This window comes from Haematobia irritans, chromosome 2 (genome assembly GCF_050003625.1).
Source record: "Haematobia irritans isolate KBUSLIRL chromosome 2, ASM5000362v1, whole genome shotgun sequence".
Lineage (NCBI taxonomy): Eukaryota > Metazoa > Arthropoda > Insecta > Diptera > Muscidae > Haematobia > Haematobia irritans.
Window position 1 is genome coordinate 146,101,749 of NC_134398.1, and position 20,421 is coordinate 146,122,169.

The window sequence follows — 20,421 nt, forward strand, 5'->3', positions numbered from 1 at the left end:
GGTGGTAGTATATGATATTTAACAACCATGCCAAAAGTAGTCCATATCAGTCCATAATCATATATAGCCCCCATATAATCCGATCCTGAAATTTGGTTTTGGAGCCTCTTGGAGGAACAAATTTCATCCGAGTCAGTTGAAATTTGTGTATAGTTATATATAGCCCTCAGATAGATCGATCCCCAATCACACAAAAATTGGTCCATATCAATAATTGTATATAGCCCCCATATAAGCGACCCCCTTATTTTAATTCTGGCTCCCTACATACCGTACAAAAGTCCATATCGATTCGTAATTATTTGTAGACTTACCTAAACATACATTTTTTGTCTAAATGGACTAACTCACAAATTAGAAAAAAAGTTTCTACGCAATCCATGGTGGAGGGTACATAAGATTCGGCCTGGCCGAACTTACGGCCGTTTATACTTGTTTTTATTTAATATATATGTTACCACGTATTGACTCACTTTTAATTTAGAAGACGGTGTTAGGAGGTTTTAAGATACCATGGTGGAGGGTACAAAAGCTTCGGCCTGGCCGAACTTACGGCCGTATATACTTGTTATTTCTATACTCTCTTGATATTACATTTACATTTAGTAAACATTAACTAAAATGCAATTATCAGGATTATCTAATGTTCAACATATGCGTATTCCAACAATTTTTCCTCCCTGTCGCGATTCCCGATCCCTAATTTAAATTAATATTCCTCACAAAGCTACATCCAAATAAATTTGTTAGTAGAAACAGCAGAAAAGTCTGCTAAAACAGAAACAAATAAAACAGACAACTTAGGGTCTATCGTAATACAATATTTTATGAATATGTCTGGTATTTGCCCAAAAATCTTAGAATTTATCAACTTGAGACATAACAGCAAACAAAATATTTGCTGATCGCATGTAGGAGCTTGTAAATATATTACAGTGCAAAAATATACCAAAAACTACTTTTGGTTCGTAAATATGCTTTGGGGAAAAATTTATAACCTAAAAATTTTATAATTTGTTGTTCGTTAGACCCTGAAGTACAAAAATATAACAGCAGATATCGACTGATGCATTTAGCAGACTTTTTCTATGAGTGTACCCAATTTAAATTAAAATTTTTATTTCAGATAAATCATTCGATGCGATTGGCCATATAACCCTTATTTACTAACCAATCTTACTGGTAGAATGTTCTAACTATACTTCGAGATCGGTTGAGATTAGATGGATAAAGCTACCATATATTATTTATTTATTAATGTTACTCAAAATTTCATAAATTTGGCTACATTACCCACAATATTTGGACGATTTCCTCTTTTCATATCGACTCGGAATCACCTCCTGAGTCGATCTAGCCCTCGGTGCTCGTCCGTCCGTTTGTCCGTGTATTTGTTGTTCACAGGATTCCGGTCGCAATTATTAACCGAGTTCGATGAAATTTGGTACAGAGTGTTTTTTTTTGTATTAACCGATCGTAGTTAGACTTACATGTAGATCTTACATAAATATATTTCCCAAGTTTCACCTATTTGGATTTATTACCCACACTAATTGAGCGATTTCCTCTTTTTGAATGGTGGACTCAATATTAGTGACATACTAACTCTTCAGGTGAAGAATCAAATATAGCTCATAATATCATTTCTGTATACTAATTCATTAGGGATAGTTTAGGGTATGATAAAGTCAGCCCTGCCAGACTTTTTACTTTACTCACTTGTTTCGTTGGCTCAATTATATTGATACTTTTCGTTGATATAACGAAGGTTTTTCTACCAGTATATGAATAAACACAAAATGTCCTCAATAAAGAGGCTTTTATATGACGAAAAAACTCACATCCATATTTTAAGGATACGAAATCGTTGTGCTCACAACACTATTTATTTAGCACATGACCCTTGGAGTACCAGGAATTTTTCTTTTATTTGACGACTTGTAGGTTTTTTGAAGCATATGTAATAATTCAATGCATATCACTGCCCAATGTTGTAACCCTTTTTGTGTATCCTAAGGCAAATATCACCATTAGAGTGGGAGCATGGATGAGTGTGTGTGTGTGAGTTAAAAACATTGTTTATTATTGTCGATGCCACACTAGAATCGTTTTTGTCGAACGAAAAATAAACAAATAAATTTTCAACATTTGTATCTTTACGATAGACACGAATAATAATAATAATAATTATAGCAATAATAGTTGTGTTTAATGTGTTTTTTTGTTGTGTGTTTATATTCTGTTGTCTTCTAGTCATCCTTTTATTTCGATTATAATCACATTCCCTAGGCAATTTTGTGTTGGTGTTATTGTGTAAAGAACATGCTCTAATAGATCATAAAATCTATGTGATTATCATTTGGGATATTAGGGTGAACAGGCGCCTTATAATAAATAAAAAGATCGGTGCTAATTACAATGATAATAGGTCTGTCTTTTTTTATAGTGGAGTCATAATACACCGAAAAAAATGTTGTCGTGTACACAACGCTTTATTGTCCTTAACTAATTTGCTGTCAAGCCTAACGGATATGTAGTCATTTCCATTGGAATTTATATTTTGAGATTTATTGTTACCAAAACCCTGTTATATTTTTGTAAGAAATGAAGTATTATTTTTGCAAAAAAACAAAAAAATATGTATATATATTTATACACTAAAAAAAACGTGAACACATAAAGATGGAAAATTTAGCAAATGTTGACTAAAGTGTGTTACAACACTCAAAAAAAAGTGAACTCACTATTTCACTAAAGCCAATTTAACTATATTTTATTTCATGAAATTATTATATTTGGAGAAAGTTTCATTTGCTCTAATAATTTTTTGCGTACGTTAGTTAAATGAACTAAAAGACGGGAAAAAATTATACACAAATGAAGTAAAAAGTTTTACTAAATTCGTACTTCTCACAAAATAGTTCATTATTTCTTTAAATTTGTAAATTTTACTACAACAGCGTCCGTCATGAACTTCGTATGTCACTAAAGACATTCTTGCAATTTTGAACTCCAATTTTTTCCTTCAAACTACAAAATTTTCTTTAAAAAGTGAAAAAAATTATTTATGTTTAATAAATTTTCTTGAATTTGTCGAAAAATATTTACTTATTTTTGTGATATCAGCGTGATGCCAGCGCTTGTAATACTGTTTAGTTAAAAATTTCTAAAACTATTCAAAATTTTCTAAAAGTAATCAAAAGTTTTTTTCCTGGTGGGTTCACTGTTTTTTCAGTGAAGCATCGATATTACGATGATTCCACAAAAATAAGTAAATAAGTTTCAAAGAATAATTTATAATTCGAAAGAAAAAAAAATTTGATTTCATAATTGCAAACAAATATATATGGCCGTAAGTTCGGCCAGGCCGAATCTTATGTACCCTCCACCATGGATTGCGTAGAAACTTCTACGAAAGACTGTCATCCACAATCGAAATACTTGGGTTGTGGTATCTTAAAACTTCTTAACATCGTTTTCTAAATTGTGAGTTAGTCCATACGTGGTATATATTAGACAAAAAAAGTTATGTATAGTTAAGTCTACAAATAATTACGAATCGATATGGACTTTTTGCACGTAGAGAGCCAGAAGTGAAATATGAGGGTCGCTTATATGGGGGCTATATACAATTATTAACTTAATATGGACCAATTTTTGTGTGATTGGGGATCGATTTATCTGAGGGCTATATATAACTATAGACCGATATGGACCAAGTTAGGCATGGTTGTTAACGGCCATATACTAGCACAATGTACCAAATTTCAACTGACTCGGATGAAATTTGCTCCTCCAAGAGTCTCCAAAACGAAATCTCGAGATCGGTTTATATGGGGGCTATATATGATTATGGACTGATATGGACCACTTTTGACATGGTTGTTAAATATCATATACGATCACCACGTACCAAATTTCAAGCAGATCGGATAAATTTTGCTTCTCCAAAAGGCACCGGAGGTCAAATCTGGGGATCGGTTTATATGGGAGCTATATATAATTATGGGCTGATAGGAACCAATTCCTGTACCATATACTAACATCACGTACCAAATTTCAACCGAATGGGAAGAATTTTGCTCTTCCAAGGGGCTCTGGAGGTCAAATCTGGGGATCGGTTTATATCGGGCCCATATATAATTATGGACCGATTGGCACCAATTTTTGCATGAACTAATATAGAGTTAAATTCGCTTTAGTGCCATAGAGGATTCATTGTCTTCTGAGTGTAGTATATTTTCAAGCTTTTTATACCCTCCACCATAGGATGGGGGTATATTAACTTTGTCATTCCGTTTGTAACATATCGAAATATTGCTCTAAGACCCCATAAAGTATATATTCTGGGTCGTGGTGAAATTCTGAGTCGATTTAAGCATGTCCGTCCGTCCGTCCGTCTGTTGAAATCACGCTAACTTCCGAACGAAACAAGCTATCGACTTGAAACTTGGCACAAGTAGTTATTATTGATGTAGTTCGGATGGTATTGCAAATGGGCCATATCGATTCACTTTTACTTATAGCCCCCATATAAACGGACCCCCAGATTTGCCTTGCGAATCCTCTAAGAGAAGCAAATTTCATCCAATCCGGCTGAAATTTGGTACATGGAGTTAGTATATGGTCTCTAACAATCATGCACAAATTGGTCAACATCGGTCTATAATTATATATAGCCCCCATATAAACCGATCCCCAGATTTGGCTTGCGGAGCCTGTAAGAGAAGCAAGTTTCATCCGATCCGGCTGAAATTTGGTACATGGTGTAAGTATATAGTCTCTAACAACTATGCAAAAATTGGCCCACATCGGTTCATAATTATATATAGCCCCCATATAAACCGATCCCCCGATTTGGCTTGCGGAGCCAGTAAGAGAAGCAAATGTCATCCGATCAAGCTGAAATTTGGTACATGGTGTTAGTATATGGTCTCTAATAACCATGCAAAAATTGGTCTACATGGGTCTATAATTATATATAGCCCCCATATAAACCATCACCAGATTTGATCTCCGGAGCCTCTTGGAAGACTAAAATTCATCTGATTCAGTTGAAATATGGTACGTGGTGTTAATAGACGGCATCAAACACCCATGCAAAAATTGGTCGAAATCGGTCCATAATTATATATAGCCCCCATATAAACCGATCCCCAGATTTGACCTCCGGAGCCCCTTGGAAGGGCAAGATTTATCCGATTCGGTAGAAATTTGGTACGTGATGTTAGTATATGGTATCCAACAACCATGCAGGAATTGGTTCATATCAGTCCATAATTATATATAGCCCCATATAAACCCATCCCGAGATTTGGTTTTGGAGCCTCTTGGTGAAGCAAAATTTATCCGATCTGGTTGAAATTTGGTACACTGAAAAAAATATTGTCGTGAGGTCAAAGATTTCATGTCTTTAAAATACGAATGCAAATTTTGCTTAGCATAGAAGACGCATTTCTCTAGTATAAAGTTTTTTTCCTTGACCAAAGGTCGATAAACTTTTCAATGAAGTCGTATTGTCCTTATAATTAAGTGATTTGATTTAAAAATGGATATCATAACATGAAAGAAAAAATGTTTGGGCTAAGGTCAACTTGACTTTAACAATTTAGAAAAAATCTTTAAATTTAATGAAATTGTCTTTACATTTGTTGTCTTTTTGCATATTGACTACAAAGCAAAAAATCGTTCAAATATAGGACATGTTTTTGAACACTTTATTTTAAAGACGTTTTTTACTTGAAACACAGCATAATTTCTACTAGAAGTCGAGTCTTAATTTGGAAAATAAAGTCGTCGTTAATTTGTTTTTAAAGGACTTTGATAGCATATGAAGAAAAAAAGCTGAAAAAGCGAGAAATTAAAATCTGCTTCCTAGAAGCAAGTACACAAAACCCGATTTTAAAAGAGAATTGTGTCTTAAAAGTATCCTTACTTGTATTCTCCGCTTCTTTGGCTCGGAATCAATACCAAATTGTTTAAAGTAAAGACAAAATCTTTGGAAGCGGGTATGCTTTTTTTCAGTGTACGTGGTGTTAGTATATGGTATTTAACAACCATGCCAATAGTAGTCCATATCGGTCCATAATCATATATAGCCCCCCATATAAAGTGATTCCGAGATTTGGTTTTGGAGCCTCTTGGAGGTGCAAATTTCATCCGAGTCAGTTGAAATTTGGTACATTGTGCTAGTATATGGCCGTTAACAACCATGCCTAACTAGGTTCATATCGGTCTATAGTTATATATAGACCTCAGATAAATCGATCGCCAATCATACAAAAATTGGTCCATATCAAGTTTATAATTGTAGCCCCCATATAAGCGACCCCCATATTTCATAATATATAATATATACCACGTATGGATTAACTCACAATTTACAAAACGATGTTAAGAAGTTTTAAGATACCTTGCCATCGGTATGTATTACCACAACGCAAGTAATTCGATTGTGGATGACAGTCTGTCGCAGAAGTTTCTACGCAATCCATGGTGGAGGGTACATAAGATTCGGCCTGGCCGAACTTACGGCTGTATATACTTGTTACATATTTGTATAACACTCAAAAAAAGTTTACTTGAATTTAAAGATCTTGATTTTCTCTAAGTATTTTGCTATATGAACAGACGGGCAGACGGGCGAACACCAAGGACTATATCGAGTCAGGAGTTGGTTTTGGTTCTATCGGTGCATAATTTATGAGGTCTAAAATCAATATTTCTGGTAGGCACATTTTTGGCATATCAAAGTTATTACACCCTGACAACTATGTGATTTAGGGTAGAAACACAATTAATACGGGTACTTCAAAGAAAAAAATAGTATCTTATCAAGCAAAAAAAAGAGCTTCCAAAAAGTAGTTTGGAACCCCAATTTGTGATCCGGAAGTAGTGCAAACTTGGATCATCTCCAATGAATTTTACATGGGAAGTATTCCATTTTTGGATCCTTTGCATTGCTTTTGAATTTGTGCTTTGGAAGTTCATACGGATGAAGAAATTTAAAAAATTAAGCGAACGGCCTGAATTTATTCTGATAATTGGTTGATAGTTTTGCTGCAAGTAGAGGATGCTGAGAGGAATGTGGTGATTCCGAAACCTGCGTTCATCTAACCATCTTGCAGTCTATAGGGCTTTGCCCAAATAAATTTGACAAACATTCTTTTCCTCTGTGGGTTAAGCTACACTTGTAGTTTAGTCAATGCATGGTTTTAAGCTGAAATCAAAAACAACAAAAGTAAAAAACAAAATTTTTTCCAATTTCAATTTTTATTTTTATCAGTATTTTTTGCTTGAATCCAAAGATTTTGACCTTCCCCTAAGGACTTTGGTATTGATTCCGAGCCAAAGATGCGGCTTCTTTAATATAAAGACATTTTTTAGCGACCTATCTGGCCTTAAATCTAGGAGCTATAAAATTAAAATTTGGATACAGATCTCATTTATCGAATTTTGCTGTATATTAATAAATTTCGGTGTATATTAATAAAGCTATTCACGTACAAACAAATAAAAATCCAAATTATAACGGATACCTCAAAGTAAGAAATGTTTTCTTGAGTCCAAAAAGATTTAAACCGAAGATGCTAAATTCTCAAAATAAATCTTAGACTATATTTGAAGCGTTTTTATCTTAAATCCAAAGATTCAATATTTCAGCCATTTTAAGAACAATTTCATTAAATCAAAAATGTGTTTCTTTACTTTAAGGAAAATTTGCCTTAGTTCAAAGACATGGGACCTTTGAGGGGGGACGCAAATTTACAAAATTTGTGTCCTAAATTTAATGAAAAGAAAAAATTTAAGTAAATATTCTAAACTTTATTTTAATTAAAATTTCAAAAAGAAATTTGTCCTTAATATTTTGTAAATTGAGCATCCTAATATTTAGGTTGTGTAATCTTAAATATCACGTAAATATTTTTTCAGTGCACAAACGCCATTGAACACGATGCATCAAAACGTCTATTCATGACATTTCAACTACTTCCTGAGATGGTCTTTATTATTATGAATGAAAAAATATGGAACGCTGCAGCGTTCAAATCTCACCAGTGGAATTTTTTTATTCATATTTTTCGAAAAAATTATTTTTTTATGTTATACATCGTTTTTATTGTGTTTTTTCAAAAAGAAATTTGTCCTTAATACTTTGTAAATTGCGCATCCTAATATTTAGGCTGCGTAATCTTAAATCTTAAATATCATGTAAATATTTTTTCGGTGCACAAACGCCATTGAACACGATGCATCAAAACGTCTATTCATGACATTTCAACTACTTCCTGAGATGTCCTTTATTATTATGAATGAAAAAATAAGGAACGCTGCAGCGTTCAAATTTCACCAGTGGAATCTTTTTTATTAAATATTTTTCGAAAAAAATATTTTTTTATGATATACATCGGTTTTATTTTGTTTTTCAACATATATTTTTGGTAAATATTTTTTTTTTCATTAAAAATCAACAAAAATTAAAAATTATCGTAATTTGCAATACCTTCTCAAAAGAACTTCCGTGGAAGTGTAAAAGTCAAACGCACAGGTTCAAATGCCAGCGGGAATGATTTTTATTATATAATTTTTTAATTATTTATTTAATATTTTTTTTACTTTTTTATTGATTTTCTATTCTTTTTTTGCGAAATTTAATTGTCCAAAACAAAAATTTTCACATAAAACGGCCTTATTCCGTACTTTCTAAGACTTGTCCAAAAGGATTGCATCGGAATACCGGGATGCGCTTTAAAAGAAATGTTTGTGGAACAACTTCCAATTTTTTTTTGGCTGGGTAATTAAAAACACAAGTATATACAGCAGTATGTTCGGCCGGGCCGAATTTTAAATATCCACCATCATGAATCAAATATACTACTTTCTTTTGAAAATTTCAGGGGCGTTTGATGACAGATAAGAGTTTACCTATGAAGACTAGATCAGATTCTGGATTTATAAGAACCATTTTTTGTTTGAGTTTTAGAGGAATCATAAACATCTCTTGTAAGTGTGCAAGAAAATGATAAAATACCGCCTTGATTTGAAATCTAAAATCTGTAGATTTTTACCCCAATTATTTAAATGATTACGAGAAGCAAAATCTGGAAATTTTACATTCAGTTTCAAGTATTTTCATGATCAGTGCACCCTCAAGATCTGAAATCGGTCTATATGTAGGCTATACCAAATGGGGCTATACCTTGATTTGAAATCTAAAATCTGTAGATATTTACCCCAATTATTTAAATGATTACGAGAAGCAAAATCTGGAAATTTTACATTCAGTTTCAAGTATTTTCATGATCAGTGCAACCTCAAGATCTGAAATCGGTCTATATGGAGGCTATACCTAATGGGGGCTATGCCAAAAACGTGGAGGGGTACACACAATATTCAGCACATCCAATTGTAACAGGTTGGCTGATAAGTCCCCGGTCTAACAAAGAAAAACACATTTTTTTGTCAAAATTAGTTTTTAGTATTCAACATAGTTCCCTTCAAGAGCGATACAACGATTATAACGACCTTCCAAATTTTTGATACCATTTTGGTAGTACTCCTTCGGCTTCGCCTCAAAATAGGCCTCAGTTTCGGCGATCACCTCTTCATTGCAGCCAAATTTTTTCCCTGCGAGCATCCTTTTGAGGTCTGAGAACGAGAAAAAGTCGCTGGGGACCATATCTGAAAATACGGTGGGTGAGGAAGCAATTCGAAGCCAAATTCATGATTTTTTGCCATCGTTCTCAATGACTTGTGGCACGGTGCGTTGTCTTGATGGAACAACACTTTTTATACCCTACACCATAGGATGGGGGGTATATTAAAATTGTCATTCCGTTTGTAACACATCGAAATATTCCTCTAAGACCCCATAGAGTATATATTCTGGGTCGTGGTGAAATTCTGAGTCGATCTGAGCATGTCCGTCCGTCCGTCCGTCCGTCCGTCCGTCCGTCTATTGAAATCACGCTAACTTCCGAACGAAACAAGCAATCGACTTGAAACTTGGCACAAGTAGTTGTTATTGATGTAGGTCGGATGGTATTGCAAATGGGCCATATCGGTCCACTTTTACGTATAGCCCCCATATAAACGGACCCCCAAATTTGGCTTGCGAGGCTTCTAAGAGAAGCAAATTTCATCCGATCCGGCTGAAATTTGGTACATGGTATTAGTATATGTTCTCTAACAACCATGCAAAAATTGGTCCACATTGGTCCATAATTATACATAGCCCCCATATAAACCGATCCCCCGATTTGGCTTGCGAGGCCTCTAAGAGAAGCAAATTTCATCCGATCCGGCTGAAATTTGGTACATGATGTTAGTATATGGTATCTAACAACCATGCAAAAATTGGTCCTACACTGAAAAAACAGTGAACCCAACAAGGAAGAAAACTTTTGATTAATTTTAGAAAATTTTGAATATTTTTAGAAATTTTTAACTAAACAGTATTACAAGCGCAGGCATCGCGCCGATATCACAAAAATAAGTAAATATTTTTCGACAAATTCAAGAAAATTTATTAGACCTAAATAATTTTTTTCACTTTTTAAAGAAAATTTTGTTGTTTGAAGGAAAAAATTGGAGTTCAAAATTGCAAGAATGTCTTTAGTGACATACGAAGTTCATAATGGACACTTTTGTAGTAAAATTTACAAATTTGAAGAAATACTGAACTATTTTATGACAAATACGAATTTAGTAAATCTCTATCCTCAACTTGTGTATAATTTTTTCCCGTCTTTTAGTTCATTTAACTAACGTACGCAAAAAATTATTAGAGCAAATGAAACTTTCACCAAATATAATAAGTTCATGAACTAAAATATAGTTAAATTGGCTTTAGTGAAATAGTGAGTTCACTTTTTTTGAGTGTATATATAGCCCCCATATAAACCGATCACCAGATTTGACCTCCGGAGCCTCTTGGAAGACAAAAATTCATCTGATTCAGTTGAAATTTGGTACGTGGTGTTAATATATGGCCTCAAACTCCCGTGCAAAAATTGGTCGAAATCGGTCCATAATTAAATATAGGCCCCATATAAACCGATCCCCAGATTTGACCTCCAGAGCCCCTTGGAAGAGCAAAATTCTTCCCATTCGGTTGAAATTTGGTACGTGATTTTAGTATATGGTATCCAACAACCATGCAGGAATTGGTTCCTATCAGCCCATAATTATATGTAGCTCCCATATAAACTGATCCTCCGATTTGACCTCCGGTGCCTTTTGAAGAAGCAAAATTCATCCGATCTGGTTGAAATTTGGTACGTGGTGATTTTATATGATATTTAACAACCATGCCAAAAGTGGTCCATATCAGTCCATAATCATATATAGCCCCATATAAACCGATCCCGAGATTTGGTTTTGGAGCCTCTTGGAGGAGCAAATTTCACCGAGTGAGTTGAAATTTGGTACATTGTTCTAGTATATGGTCGTTAACAACCATGTCTGACTAGGTTCATATCGGTCTATAGTTATATATATATATATATATATATATATATATATATATATATATATATATATATATATATATATATATATATATATATATATATATATATATATATATATATATATATATATATATATATATATATATATCCCTCAGATAAATCGGTTTCCAATCACACAAAACTTGGTCCATATCAAGTTCATAATTGTATATATCCCCCATATAAACGATCCCCATATTTCAATTCTGGCTCTCTACGTACCGTGCAAAAAGTCCATATCGATTCGTAATTATTTGTAGACTTAACTATACATAACTTTTTTGTCTAATATATACCACGTATGGACTAACTCACAATTTAGAAAACGATGTTAAGAAGTTTTAAGATACCCAAGTAATTCGATTGTGGATGACAGTCTTTCGTAGAAGTTTCTACGCAATCCATGGTGGAGGGTACATAAGATTCGGCCTGGCCGAACTTACGGCCGTATATACTTGTTATCTTTAATCCAAAGATTCAATATCTCAATTAATCTAAAGATTATTTCTTTATATCAAAAATATTTTTCTTTGCTTAAGGAAATTTTTCCTTACTTCAAAGACATTCGATTGTTAAAGGGACGCAAATTTGAAAGATTCGTGTCCCGAATTTAAAGAAGAAAATTTTGGAAGCGAAGATTATAAATTTTCTTGTAATTAAAGTTTCTTTATTTTAAACAAAATTGCCATTGATATAATGTAAATTGCTTAACCTAAAATTTAGGTTGCATAATTAATCATATAAGGCTAATATTTTTTAAGTGTATGTTTGCTAATCCAAAACGCTGCATGTTATAATATGTATTTTAAGCAGGACGAGTATACTAGTCTTGGCAGTGAGGGACAGTTTGGAAAGGACGAATATACTCGTGCATACAGCCATTGTAGCGGCTGATCAAACAAAATAGTTGTTTATTTCTTTAAATTTGTAAATTTTACTACAAATGCGCCCATCTTGATCTTCGTCTGGCACTATATGTTAGACATTCTTGCAATTTTGAACTCCAATTTTTTCCTTCAAACTACAAAATTTTCTTTAACCGTTGAAAAAAAAATTATTTATGTCTAATAAATTTTCTTGAATTTGTTGAAAAACATTTACTTATTTTTGTGAAATAGGCGTAATGTCAGGGTTTGTAATACTGTTTAGTTAAAATTTTCTAAAAATAATTTAAATTTTCTAAATTTAACCAAAATTTTTCTTCCTGGTGGGTTCACTGGGTTTTTTAGCGCGTTAACCAGACCACGACACGATAAATGATTGTAGGCCTAACCTGTGACGTAAACATGCTATGCAAAATTTTTTAGATGATAGGCCCCAGGTCTAACAAAGAAAAACACATTTTTTTGTCAAAATTCATTTTTATTATTCAACATAGTTCCCTTCAAGAGCGATAGAACGATTATAACAGCCTTCCAATTTTTTGATACCATTTTGGTATTCCTAGTACCTAGTCCTCATTTTTAATTTTATCTACATTAACCTTTGCTGTCCTATAGGGTTTATTTTGTTTTATTTTCCTTTAATTGAGTTTGTTAAATTGAACTCAAGTTCAATTCATCCTAAGAAAGTTCATTTGTTAATATTTACCTCAAAGGAATACAATCAGTGATCACATACTCAATTCCTACAGAAGATCTAGCAAAAGACACTACGCCCTTATACATCGGAACAATTAATTAAGTTAAACGAAAAAGTTCACAAATTAATTTTCATTTGCAGAGTTGAACGACAACTCTTAAGATGCTGCTTGTTGATCTTAACGACGATTTGTGTAGTTTTACTACCAGCCTTTGGTTGTCTCATAGCCATTCGCCTGTATTTTGGTCCGTTTTACACCGAGTGCTACGGGGCAGAATTGAAATGAATTCACAGCAAGCGGTAAACAATGAAATTCGCATTTACCACAAACAAACAGCCAGAAACAATGCCAACTACTGGATTTTTAACTTTAATTGTCTGTTGGCTTTTGAATTATTGGCGCCTAGGGCTGTAGACACCACAAAGCTTAGATTGTTTGGGGTAGTGTAATAATGACAATGGCAGTTGAGATCTTCCAAAGAGGGTTATATATCCGGTAAAGTAAAAATCTAGGTTTGAAATATCCTTTCTCTACGATGGAAATATCTGTCATCTTGCCTCTATATTCAATATTGTTCAAAGATATTACGTTTCACCTTAGGCATACACTGGTAGAAAAAATTTTTAATGACATTTTCTTTCTTTGTGTGTATATATTTTTATGGCGCTAATTGCCCAGCAAAACAAGTTGGAAGTTGATCAACAAACATTTCTTTTACAGCGCATTCCGGAATCCCCCATTGATTTTTTCAACTTCCGATGCAGTCCTTTGGACAAGTCCAGAAACATTTCTTTTAAAGCTCTTCGGGGGATCCCCCCATCGATTTTTGATTAAAAAAAGTAAAAGAAAAAGTAATACAAACAAGCTAAAATGAAGAATTAACAAGTATATACGGCCGTAAGTTCGGCCAGGCCGAATCTTATGTACCCTCCACCATGGATTGCGTAGGAACTTCTACTAAAGGCTGTCATCCACAACCGAATTACTTGGGTTGCGATAACACTTGCCGATGGCAAGATATCGTAAAACTTGTTAACACTGTCTTCTAAATTGTACGTTAGCCCATACGGGGTATATATTAAACAAAAAAAGGCCGATTAAATACGTATATAATCTAGTTTGACAAAATTTTCTATAGAAATAAAATTTTGACAAAATTTTCTATAGAAATGAAACCTTGACAAAATTTTCTATAGAAATAAAATTTTGACAAAATTTTCTATAGAAATGCAACCTTGACAAAATTTTCTATAGAAATAAAATTTTGACAAAATTTTCTATAGAAATAATAATTTGACAAAATTTTCTATAGAAATAAAAACTTGACAAAATTTTCTATAGAAATAAAATGTTGACAAAATTTTCTATGGAAGTAAAATGTTGACAAAATTTTCTATAGCAATACAATTTTGACAAAAATTTCTATAGAAATAAAATGTTGACAAAATTTTGTATAGAAATGAAATTTTGACAAAATTTTGTATAGAAATAAAATGTTGACAAAATGTTCTACAGAAATAAATTTTTTACAAAATTTTCTATAGAAATAAAATTTTGACAAACATTTCTATAGAAATAAACTTTTTACAAAACTTTCTATAGAAATGAAATTTTAACAAAACTTTCTATAGTAATAAAATTTGACAAAATTTTCTATGGAAATAAAGTTTTGGTAGATTACAAAATTTTCTATAGAAATAAAATTTTGACAAAATTTTCTATGGAAATAAAATTTTGACAAACATTTGTACAGAAATAAACTTTTGACAAAACTTTCTATAGTAATAAAATTTGACAAAATTTTCTATGGAAATAAAGTTTTGGTTGATTATTTTTGGCGATATGGACCAATTTTTGTGTAATAAGTCATCGGCTATATATAACTAAAGACCGATATGGACCAATTTTTACATGGCTGTTAGAGGCCATATATTGACAAAATGTACCAAATTTCAACCGTATCGGATGACTTTTGCTCCTCCAAGAGGTTCCGAACGTCAAATCTGGGGACGGTTTATATGGGAACTATATATAATTATGGACCGATATGGACCAATTTTTGCATGGTTGTTAGAGACCATATACTAACACCATGTACCAAATTTCAACTGGATCGGATGAATTTTGCTCTTCCAAGAGGCTCCGGAGGTCAAATCTGGGGATCGGTTTATATGGGGGCTATATATAATTATGGACCGATATGGACCAATTTTTGCATGGTTATTAGAGGCCGTAAACTAACATCAGGTACCAAATTTCAACCGGATCGGATGAATTTTGCCCCTCCAAGAGGCTCCGGTGGCCAAATCTGGGGATCGGTTTATATGGGGGCTATATATAATTATGGACCGATATGGACCAATTTTTGCATGGTTGTTAGAGACCATATACTAACATCAGGTACCAAATTTCAACTGGATCGGATGAATTTTGCCCCTCCAAGAGGCTCCGGTGGTCAAATCTGGGGATCGGTTTATATGGGAGATATATATAATTATGGACCGATATGGACCAATTTTTGCATGGTTGTTAGAGGCCGTATACTAACATCAGGTACCAAATTTCAACCGGATCGGATGAATTTTGCCCCTCCAAAAGTCTCCGGAGGTCAAATATGGGGATCGGTTTATATGGGGGCTATATATAATTAAGGACCGATATGTACCAATTTTTGCATGGTTGTTAGAGACCATATACTAACATCAGGTACCAAATTTCAATCGGATCGGATGAATTTTGCCCCTCCAAGAGGCTCCGGAGGTCAAATCTGGGGATCGGTTTATATGGGGGCTATATATAATTATGGACCGATATGGACCAATTTTTGCATGGTTGTTAGAGACCGTATACTAAGACCACGTACCAAATTTCAACCGGATCGGATGAATTTTGATGCTCCGGAAGGCTCCCCAAGCCAAATTTGGGGATCGGTTTATATGGGGGCTATACGTAAACGTTTTTTCAACTTCCGATGCAGTCCTTTGGACAAGTCCAGAAACATTTCTTTTAAAGCTCTTCGGGGGATCCCCCCATCGATTTTTGATTAAAAAAAGTAAAAGAAAAAGTAATACAAACAAGCTAAAATGAAGAATTAACAAGTATATACGGCCGTAAGTTCGGCCAGGCCGAATCTTATGTACCCTCCACCATGGATTGCGTAGGAACTTCTACTAAAGGCTGTCATCCACAATCGAATTACTTGGGTTGCGATAACACTTGCCGATGGCAAGATATCGTAAAACTTGTTAACACTGTCTTCTAAATTGTACGTTAGCCCATACGGGGTATATATTAAACAAAAAAAGGCCGATTAAATACGTATATAATCTAGTTTGACAAAATTTTCTATAGAAATAAAATTTTGACAAAATTTTCTATAGAAATGAAACCTTGACAAAATTTTCTATAGAAATAAAATTTTGACAAAATTTTCTATAGAAATGAAACCTTGACAAAATTTTCTATAGAAATAAAATTTTGACAAAATTTTCTATAGAAATAATAATTTGACAAAATTTTCTATAGAAATAAAAACTTGACAAAATTTTCTATAGAAATAAAATGTTGACAAAATTTTCTATGGAAGTAAAATGTTGACAAAATTTTCTATAGCAATACAATTTTGACAAAAATTTCTATAGAAATAAAATGTTGACAAAATTTTGTATAGAAATGAAATTTTGACAAAATTTTGTATAGAAATAAAATGTTGACAAAATTTTCTACAGAAATAAATTTTTTACAAAATTTTCTATAGAAATAAAATTTTGACAAACATTTCTATAGAAATAAACTTTTTACAAAACTTTCTATAGAAATGAAATTTTAACAAAACTTTCTATAGTAATAAAATTTGACAAAATTTTCTATGGAAATAAAGTTTTGGTAGATTACAAAATTTTCTATAGAAATAAAATTTTGACAAAATTTTCTATGGAAATAAAATTTTGACAAACATTTGTACAGAAATAAACTTTTGACAAAACTTTCTATAGTAATAAAATTTGACAAAATTTTCTATGGAAATAAAGTTTTGGTTGATTATTTTTGGCGATATGGACCAATTTTTGTGTAATAAGTCATCGGCTATATATAACTAAAGACCGATATGGACCAATTTTTACATGGCTGTTAGAGGCCATATATTGACAAAATGTACCAAATTTCAACCGTATCGGATGACTTTTGCTCCTCCAAGAGGTTCCGGACGTCAAATCTGGGGACGGTTTATATGGGAACTATATATAATTATGGACCGATATGGACCAATTTTTGCATGGTTGTTAGAGACCATATACTTACACCATGTACCAAATTTCAACTGGATCGGATGAATTTTGCTCTTCCAAGAGGCTCCGGAGGTCAAATCTGGGGATCGGTTTATATGGGGGCTATATATAATTATGGACCGATATGGACCAATTTTTGCATGGTTGTTAGAGGCCGTAAACTAACATCAGGTACCAAATTTCAACCGGATCGGATGAATTTTGCCCCTCCAAGAGGCTCCGGTGGCCAAATCTGGGGATCGGTTTATATGGGGGCTATATATAATTATGGACCGATATGGACCAATTTTTGCATGGTTGTTAGAGACCATATACTAACATCAGGTACCAAATTTCAACTGGATCGGATGAATTTTGCCCCTCCAAGAGGCTCCGGTGGTCAAATCTGGGGATCGGTTTATATGGGAGCTATATATAATTATGGACCGATATGGACCAATTTTTGCATGGTTGTTAGAGGCCGTATACTAACATCAGGTACCAAATTTCAACCGGATCGGATGAATTTTGTCCCTCCAAAAGTCTCCGGAGGTCAAATATGGGGATCGGTTTATATGGGGACTATATATAATTAAGGACCGATATGTACCAATTTTTGCATGGTTGTTAGAGACCATATACTAACATCAGGTACCAAATTTCAATCGGATCGGATGAATTTTGCCCCTCCAAGAGGCTCCGGAGTTCAAATCTGGGGATCGGTTTATATGGGGGCTATATATAATTATGGACCGATATGGACCAATTTTTGCATGGTTGTTAGAGACCGTATACTAAGACCACGTACCAAATTTCAACCGGATCGGATGAATTTTGATGCTCCGGGAGGCTCCCCAAGCCAAATTTGGGGATCGGTTTATATGGGGGCTATACGTAAACGTGGTCCGATATGGCCCATTTTCAATACCATCCGACCTACATCAATAACAACTACTTGTGCCAAGTTTCAAGTTGATAGCTTATTTCGTTCGGAAGTTAGCGTGATTTCCACAGACGGACGGACAGCCGGACAGACGGACAGACGGACGGACAGACGGACGGACGGACGGACATGTTTAGATCGACTCGGAATTTCACCACGACCCAGAATATATATACTTTATAGGGTCTTAGAGCAATATTTCGATGTGTTACAAACGGAATGACAAAGTTAATATACCCCCATCCTATGGTGGAGGGTATAAAAAAAATTAAATTTCATCCCCGCTGCAATTTCAACCTGTGCCGTTTGACTTTTTCACTACCATGGGAGTTCTTTTGTTTACAATAATTTTGAATTTTTTGTTGATTTTTTTATTGGAAAAATATATTTATACAAAAATAAATAACAAAATAAAAACGATGTAATTTTTTAGAAAAATATTTGATAAAAAATTGTCGCTGGTGAAATTTTGAACCAGCATACTTTAGATTTACATTCATAATAATAAAGAATATCTAAAGAAGTGGTTAGAATGTCATGCCGTGGTATAATATTAGGTTCATATCACAAACATTTGAATTAGACACGAAAACTCACGAAAATTTTCGTGACTCACGCTGATGGCCACGGCGTGAGTATGCGTGAGCGTGATTAACAAACTATATGTCGTGCGTGAGCGTGAGTCACGAAAACAATTTCTTCGTGAGTGTGCGTGAGTAACGAATACGTTCACGAAAATAATCCCGCTCACGAACATAAAACGCTTACGAGTTGAATCCATTTACAATTTTAGTGACACCTAGGATGTTAAGAGTTTAATACCGCTCCGATTTTAATCATGCTCATGTTTTAAGACATGTGTCTAAAGTATATTACTCATAAAATTATTCGCGAGTCACGACATTTTTTCGTGAGTCACGGTATTTTTTGTGAGTTACGACATTTTCGTGCATGAGTACAAATTTTCTTTTCGTGAGTGTGCGGGAGCGTGAGTCCTAACAAACAATAATGTGCGTCAGTGTGCGTGAGTAAGTTTTTACCGTGGTGGCGTTTGAGGCTGAAAAGCGTTCTGTTATGGTGCCAACCGACTCAGGTTCAACCCCTGGAGGAAGCGAAGAAGTTTTTCGATTTGTAAAAATTATATAATAAGAAAATAAAACTGTAGGTTAGGTTAGGTTGGGTTAAAGTGGCAGCCCGATTAAATTTCAGGCTCACTTAGAATATTCAGTCCATTGTGATACCACATAACTAAAAGTACCTATTACATATGGGCACTTCTAGTGTTAACCACTGAACCTTCTCTATTATTTACTTTTGTGGAACCAACCAGATTGCTCCAAAAACATTAACAAACTGCTTAACGTTAATGTAACGTAAGTTAACGTTTTCCAGGTCCGCCAGTAATCTAAAGCTATATGCTCCTAAAATTCGCTTACGCCATACACAAAAAGCAGGACACTCACACAAGAGGTGTTTAATTGATTCCTTTTCCTCCACATCATGACAGCTTATACAATAGTCATTATATTTCGCACCTATATTTTTGCAAATTCGCCTATCAGGCAGCGACCCGTTATCGCAGATATCAGGAGTGCTATCTGACGCCTTGAGAACACTAGCATATCAAGTGTGTGGTTTAAGTTTAAATGGGGCCATATTTGCTTGGTGTCGTTACAACCCTTGCAATTCTCCCATCGAATATTGGCCATCATAACAGCCTTCTCACGCAGTAAGAGCTTGCAGGTGGCCAGAGGCATACCAACAGATTCTAGTTCCCCTGGAATATGTAAGGTAGTTCCTACACGGATGAAAAAGGCTGTTTTTCATATGTTTGGCTATAAACATTATATGTTTGGAACACAAATTTTTAAACACAATATTTTTGAGTGCAAGCATATAATGTTCATAAACTAGCATAACATGTTTGGGACATATATGTTAATATGTTAGAACATATTATGTTTGGGACATAAAATGTTTGTAAATATAATATGCTTGGATGCAAACATATATTAATTTAGAAATAGCCTATAAACATATATGGGTTTAGTAGCTTGGAGCGCTATTTAACAGGGAGCGATATTGAATTAAGTTGGTGGTTGTTGCTTGTTATTACAA